General features: G+C 50.6%; 1 long non-coding RNA gene across 1 annotated transcript in view; it reads left to right on the top strand.

Moving 5' to 3' along the window:
- The window catches only part of LOC102250296, a 14955-nt gene extending 7761 nt beyond the window's left edge, over nucleotides 1–7194 (top strand). Inside the window, exon 3 of the long non-coding RNA XR_001361272.1 lies at nucleotides 7117–7194. This is a non-coding gene — a long non-coding RNA (uncharacterized LOC102250296). The remainder of the gene's footprint in view (nucleotides 1–7116) is intronic.
- The last annotated feature ends 695 nt before the right edge of the window (nucleotides 7195–7889 follow it).

Genomic DNA, 7889 nt, shown 5'->3' with positions numbered 1-7889 from the left:
AAAGAAATAAGGAAGGAGTCTGTGCTGCCTTCAAAAAGTATCTATATACCTGATCGGCCAGTTGCCTTCCACAGAGGGAGGCCAGACTGTGGCTTAGGCCCCCTCCCCACAGGGACATCAGTAGAACATCCTATGAGGGCTCCCAGACTGTTAGAGGAGGCAGGCTGGGCTGAGGGATGCCCCCCGAGTGCATAAATTTTTGTGCACCAGGCCACTAGTAAATAAATAAAAATAAATTAATGAATCTCCTGGAGCTCTGTTTAACCTGTTGCCACTGTCAGGACGTTCCTTGGATCCAGGCCTCAAAGAGCAGGGTGTTTCCACTCTGCAGTGACAGGCATGGCCAGGAGGCACTGCTCACAGAACCAGCAGACCCACTGGTGCCTCACCCACTGTGTTCTCACCCACTGTGACCTCACCCACTGTGTCCTCACCCACTGTGTCCTCACCCACTGTGTCCTCACCCACTGTGTCCTCACCCACTGTGTCCTCACCCACTGTGTCCTCACCCACTGTGTCCTCACCCACTGTGTCCTCACCCACTGTGTCCTCACCCACTGTGTCCTCACCCACTGTGTCCTCACCCACTGTGTCCTCACCCACTGTGTCCTCACCCACTGTGTCCTCACCCACTGTGTCCTCACCCACTGTGTCCTCACCCACTGTGTCCTCACCCACTGTGTCCTCAACCACTGTGGCCTCACCCACTGTGACCTCACCCACTGTGATATCACCCACTGTGACCGGTGTCAACCACTGTGTCCTCACCCACTGTGGCCTCACCCACTGTGACCTGTGTCACCCACTGTGTCCTCACTCACTGTGACCTCACCCACTGTGGCCTCACCCACAGTGGCACCACTGGCTGGCGGGCCCCTGCATCCTCCTCCTCTTTCTCTCAGTCTTACTGCCTTGTCCCCATGACCACTGTGGGGCTCCCTTTGATCCCATCCCGTGGTCGCCCAAGAGGGGCAGGGAGGTCTGGGCGCTCATGGTTCCCTTCAGTTGTGTCTCCAGAGCCCTGGTCAAGCCGGAGAGGAAGACAGTTCCATATTTGGCCAGGAAGGAGGCATAAAGGAGCCAGAGGGGGTCCTCTCACTAAGAATTCATCAGAGGGAAGGAAGCAGAGATCTCCGCTCAGTCACCCACTCTCAAAGGTCCCTGTGGGGCTCAAGGCCCCTCAAAGGCCTGGAGAATTCTATTTTTTAAAAGCAATCTTGTTTCTTTTTAAAATTTTTATTTATTTATTTATTTGAAGGGGGAAGGGAGAGAGAGAGAAACACTGATTTGTTTTTCTATTTATTATGCATTCATTGGTTGATTCTTATATGTGCTCCAACTGGGGATCAAACCTGCAACCTTGCTGTATCAGGATGATGCTGTAACCAACTGAACTGCCCAGCCAGTGCCAATTCTATTTTTTTAAAAATATATTTTGATTGATTTTAGAGAGGAAGGGAGAGGGAGAGAGAGATAGAAACATCATCAGAGAGAATCACTGATCCACTGTTACCTGCACACTTCCTACTGGGGATTATGCCCACAACCTGGGCAAGTGCACTAGACCGGAATTGAACCCGGGACCTTTCAGTCCGCAGGCCGATGCTCTAGCCACTGAGCCAAACTGGCCAGGGCTCAGACCACCTCTTGCTTGTCTCCAGCCACTTGGCTTTACCCCTCGGCAGGGAGACGCCAGGAGCACTGAGCTCAGCATGACGATGTGGAGGGCTGGCCCAGCAGCCCACCTGGCCCGTGTCAACTGGGGGAGGGAGATCTGTGCAATCTCCTGGTCTGAGGCCCTGTAGCACTTGTCATAGGACTTGTTCATTCTGGAAAGCATGGCTTGTCCCTAGACGAACAAATGACAGGCCAATTTCCAAATTATATACCAGGATGAGCCTCCAAAGATGGAATAAGCAAAATACATCTTAGGTGGCATGCATGTCATTGCGATGTAAGTGTCATAAGTGACATGCCCGTCTGTGATGCATGCCTGTCATAGCTGACACGCATGTCATAAAAGATGGGCATGTCCTACGTGGCCTATATGGGAAACAACATATATGTCATGGTATGTTTTAGCGTGTTACAAACAACGCTCTAGAAGCAAATTGTTCCTGTCTTAGCGGGACCATATGTAAGCAATCTTGTGAGGCTAGTGTGTGTTAGACACAGAGGCTGCCTGTGCTGCTCTGCTTTGGAGGTGCTCCCTGTGCGAGCTGCCAGAGGACAGGGTCCTGTGTCCGCCTCTTTCTAGGAGGGAAAGGGCAGCTCTCAGCATTGATGGGAATTACCAAGCCCACCGTCCAATGTTCTCATCGAGGTGCCTCTCCACTCAAAATGCATGACGGCTCTTAATGTCCATCATCATCGCTGGTACTGGGCCTTTCTCCTTTTTATTTCTTCTTTTTGTTTTTCCATCCTGGGTCATCCAGGAGGACATTCGTCATGACCTTCCCTAGAGGACGTGGTGGGCAGAGCGAAATGGGACCCAACAAGGAAGCTTCCAGCCCAGCCTCTCCTGCCTTGTCACATGTTGACGTGCCAGTTTCACGGAAGATCTGATTGGGAAGAAGAACAAAGAGAATCTTTCAGTCTCAAAGTAAAAGCATCATTCCAAGGCAAATCTTATTCCCAAACCCCAGGAAGGCAACATGGCCCACGGCAGGTGAAGGAGAGCAAGATGAAACCCTGCCCACCAGCCTCTGGGGGCAGCACCCCTGGGTCCTCATCAAACCCCAAGAATGGAGGACTCTCAAATCCAAGAGTGACAGGGTCTCAGGAAAGGAGGGAGGGAGGAAGGGTGGGTCAGAATAGGACTCCCTGTGGCCAGCATTCTTGAATCCTTTCCCATCTGGGGTGGCCCCAAGGATGACAAGTCAGACATGCAGCCCAGGGTCCCAGCTGCACCCTTATATCCAGACTCCATGCAAATGGGGCTCTCCTCCTGCTCATAAAAGAGGGCCCTGCCCGGCATGCTAGGGAGACACCCAGACCCAGGTGCCTGAGACAGGACCCCAGCGGCTCCACCATGGACTTGGTGCCAAGCTGCGTTTTCCTCCTGATCATTCTTCAAGGTCGTTCTCAGGAGAGGGGAGCGCTGAGACCTGTGCCTGTGCCTGTTTTTGCTTCCATGTGATTCTCAGTCCACCTTGTGTCTCTGTGTTTGCAGGTGTCCAGTGTGAGGTGCAGCTGGTGGAGTCTGGGGGAGGCTTGGTGCAGCCTGGGGGGTCTCTGATACTCTCCTGTGCAGCCTCTGGATTCACCTTCAGTAGCTACTGGATGTACTGGGTCCGCCAGGCTCCAGGGAACGGGCTGGAGTGGTTATGTCGAATGAATCCTGATGGAAGTACCACAAACTATGCCAATGCTGTGAAGGGCCGATTCACCATCTCCAGGGACAATGCCAAGAACACGCTGTATCTGCAAATGAACAGTCTGAGCACCCAGGACACGGCCCTGTATTACTGTACAACAGACACAGTGATGGAAAGTCATTGTGAGCCCATACACAAACCTCCCTGAGGGAGGCAACAGGGCTGGGCTGCAGGGGGCGTCCAGGACACCAGGGGGCGCTCAAGACCAGCACAGCCCCCAGACCAGGAGCAGGAGAGTTAAGCAAAGACACAATTTCCTGCTCTGCCTTAAATTAACTTTGTTCCCAGGCTCAGCCACAGAGCTCACAGAAAGCCCTTTCCTATGTCTAGGTTTAGGGATTGTATTTGTGAATAAAAAAGGAGGCTCTGTCGTAAATCTGACAAAATTCAGTGACTGAAGGGAGACTCTGATCTCAAATTCCTATCTGGTTGAGGATTAACAAAGCAAATTAAATAAATAAAGGAACCTCATTTTAATAAATCAGGACAGGAAGGAAATGGTAGGAGAAAACCCCTTCTTAGTACTGTTAACGTAAAAAACACATTCAAATCTGTAAAGAATTTTTGTGAGCTTATTTCAGCCAAACTGTTGACAAATGCTAAGATGCAGAATCTCAACTGACTGAGATAATGCTCCCGGGAATGGCGGGTTTTCCTCTATTTTTATACATTGCAATCCAAGGAGGGGCATAGGTGGGTTACTTGAAATCCACTGGTGATAGACTAGAGAGGCAGGTGAAAGCAAATCCAGGAAACCTCTGGGATTGGATAAAAAGTAAAATGAGAGACACAGGCTTAGGTGGGTGCAGGATCAATTAACATGATAATGAAGGAATTTGTGGTATCTGTCCTGGTGCCCAGGCACATTAGGTTGTGCCTCAAGGAGTTTGGAAAAGGGGAAGATACAAGTTACCCAGACATTGCAAGGGTATGTCATTATAGATGCAAAAAGGCAGATAGGCTCAGTTAAGGTCAAGGTTGACCTTGTCAGTGAAGATACCAGCCTAGGACGTAACTACCCACCATAACGGCTTTTAGTTCAAGTTTATTTTCAGACCATCCTTTGTGGTGACTTTAGGTCTCTTAGCTTGCAGGACCGCCACGCAGGCCTTCCCTGAGCTGTCAGATTAGCATGTGGCCCCTTTTGTCCACAGTTCCAAGTCCAGAGAGGACCATGTGCATGTTCCACTAGGAATGACGACGGAGCTCAGATACATTTTAGTTCTTGAAAAAAGAATTCACAGCAGCTTCACATGGTGGGTGTCACCATGGTGTGAAGCCTTTTGCTGAAAAAGCACATTGGTTTCTTGTGGGTCTACACCTGTGTCAGGACTCCTGATCATGTGTTATTGACACAGAATTCTTGACTGGAACCCGGATTCTTTGTCTGCCAAACTCAAAGAATGAATTCACAAACAGAAGGTGGTATAGCAAAGGTGAGATTTATTGAAGAACAAATACAGACTCCCACGTGGGGAGCGGGGAAAGGTCCCACAGACTTCCTGTTTCCATGGGTTATAAAGACTGCAGTTCCATGTCCTTATATCCCCTCTGACTGGTCAATATTCCCTTCAAATTGGTTACTATAGTAACTCCTGAGGCCCTCCTCCCTCATTGCCCTCCTATTTCTTCTGGGCTTTCTTCCTTCTTCATTTTGTAAATATAGAACTTTTTTGGCCACTTCTAGTTCCCTTGTCTTATGGAAAGATCCCTTCTCCCAGTCTGTAGCCCTGTGTTTTTTCCATAAACCACAATTCTAAAAATTCCCTAAAACTGCCTATATTCCCCTAAAATTCATTTCATGATCACTTTCTGTGGGCAGAGCCTGGGTTTTAGGTTGATCCTTAGGTGTTTCTCTGTGTTTATGCCTTGTTGTTTTTCTTTCCAAATGCATTTTCCCACTGGTTGGTGCTTATACTCCAATTCCTGTGGGGGTGTATCTTTCCAAAGGATTTTCCATGTGAATAATGAAGTTATCTCTGAATAGAAAAGCGAGCCTCCTTCTTGCAGCCTTATGGTGCCCAGGGCGGGAATGGGCGGGGTGCAAGCCCCATGTGCCTCCAGGAGAAGCCAGAGGCACCTGGGCGGACCCTGCAGGTGACATCCCACCCCCTCCCCAACCCACTCACCACCCACCCAGTCCTCCAGGATGCCTCCAGTTCCCAAAGCTGCCTTAAACCCTGGTGGACCCCTGGGGCCGGTCTTCAGGCCACACTCCCTGGGACCAGGTGGGCCTTGCTCTCTCCCTTACTAACAGCAGTGCCCCTGCTCCCAGCAAGGTCAGCCCTTCAGGCCCAGCATCCAGGCCCCAGGGTCTTCCCTTCCTGGCAGGGAGCCTGCCCCCACACCCCCACAACCCACACACGCAGCCAGAGGTTCAGATGGGGCCGAAAAGAAAAACCTGCCCTTGGGACAGTCTCTCCTCCTTCTGGGCCAGAGTCACACCTTGAAGCTGTGAGAAATGTTCAGTAACCCTTTCCAATAAAAGTTGACTTTGCTGGGGGTGGATCTCAGAGGTCTATTTTCTACACTGCAAAACTGTCCCTAAGCAGAACTTCACTTCTGTGACTCCTGTCAGGAGCCATCATTCTTTTATTTACTTTTTAAAATATTTTTTGTTGTTGTTAATCCTCACTGAGTGTATTTTCCCATTGATTTTTAGAGAGAGTGCAAGGCAGAGGGAGAGACAGACAGAAACATCAATGTGGGAGAGAGACATTGATCGGTTGCCTCCTGCACACACCCCAACCAGACCTGGGGAACCTGCAACAAAGGTGCGTGCCCTTGATCAGAATCAAACCCGGGACCTTTCATTCTCCAGGTCGATACTCTATCCACGGAGCCTCACAGCCAAGGCAGGAGCCATCACTCTTTGTTGACTAACCACTGGGGTCACTTTAGAAGGAAGAGCTTCTATCCACCCACCTGGGCCATTTGGTGTCTCAGCTGCTCCTGCCCCTGCCTGCTCCCTGCAGAGATGCCCCCTAGTCCCCATCTCCCTGTGCTCAGGGTGAGGCACCTCATCAGGAGGCAAAATGCAAGCCTAGGCCTATGTCCTTCCCCTGTGGGTCCCCTGAACTGAAGACTCTCACCTATGCCCTCTGCTTCCAGGTTCCCCAGCTGACCAGCTCTGGGGGCACATGTGTGTCTGATACACAAGCACCTGGCCTATGACCCCATAACACGGGGACGGGGCTTCTGTCTTCTTAAATGATTTGTCCTTGTTACTTAGAGGGATGCTGTTGTGTCATAGGCCCTCAGTGTTGGTGGAATAAATGAATGAATGAAAGAAATCCAATCAAGTGATGTGGGTAAACAGGCTCTGAAATTGGTGTAAGATCCACATCGCCCACTCCCAAAGGCCCACCTCTGAGCACCCTATTCTGTGGCCCCTGCCTTGGGTCCCACTTGCCCAAGGACCGTGCTCTGGGGAAATCGGGCTGCATAACTGGGGTCTGTGCCTCAGCAGGCTGTGCAGACCCGGAGCCTTATATCAGTGAGCGATGCTCAGGCAAATGCCAGGTGTGGCTTCCTGTGTAAATACAAGCTCCACTGAGGCCACAGAGCCTGCTGAGTCTGGCTGACCCAGGGACATGGCTGTCTCCCTCCTCCTCTTACTTCCCATCCTGGGGCTCCCCTGGGGTCAGTGTCTGGGGACCTGGCAGATCACAGAGGTTTTCACAGAGATGTGGACTTATTAACCTTGTTGCTTCCTTTTGTCCCAAGTGTCCTGTTCCAGGTGCAGCTGCAGGAGTCGGGCTCCACGGTGGTGCAGCCCTCCCAGACCTTGTCCCTCACCTGTGCCATCTCTGGGGACAGTGTCTCCAGGAACAGTGTTGCTTGGCACTGGATCAGGCAGCCCCCAGGGAAAGGGCTCCAATGGCTGGGAAGGACCTACTTCAGGTCCAAGTGGTGTCATAGAAGACTGGAGAAAAACCAAGCAATGCTTAGAGAAATAAAGTTACACAGCTTTATTATGCTGCCAGACTCAGAGGAGATGTATCTCAAATTCTGAGCAAAGCAAACTGGTGGAAGCTGTTCCTTTATATCTTTTTGGCTTCTTTGTCCCCCATAAGGATGGGACTCCCAGACCTTCCGGAGGCTTTGAAAAAAGCCCCGTGTGTGAGGATAGGGGTCGTGGTACCATACCTAAGGGCCTGATCTTGTGCCAGCACTGGAAGAAATGGGATGCTAACCCCTTGGTCATCTCTTATCAGCAGGAAGCAGCTATGAGTGGTCGTCGTTCCTGTTCATCATAACATCGGTAGTCATAGTCGTAACCATTGTACCACAAGGCTAAGAAAAGCTTGTGGGACAATGGAGGGAATGAGAGGCTAAAGGTTAATTCTTTCTATAACATCTGGTTCCCTCTAAGGCAGGGGTGGGCAAACTTTTTGACTCGAGGGCCACAATGGGTTCTTAAACTGGACCGGAGGGCCGGGACAAAAGCATGGATGGAGTGTTTGTGTGAACTAATATAAATTCAAAGTAAACATCATTAAAAAAAAGGGT

The sequence above is a fragment of the Myotis brandtii genome, unplaced genomic scaffold, assembly GCF_000412655.1.
Source record: "Myotis brandtii unplaced genomic scaffold, ASM41265v1 scaffold1595, whole genome shotgun sequence".
Classification (NCBI taxonomy): Eukaryota; Metazoa; Chordata; class Mammalia; order Chiroptera; family Vespertilionidae; genus Myotis; species Myotis brandtii.
Note: the sequence above shows the minus strand (reverse complement) of the source record. Positions and strands in the feature narration are given on the sequence as shown.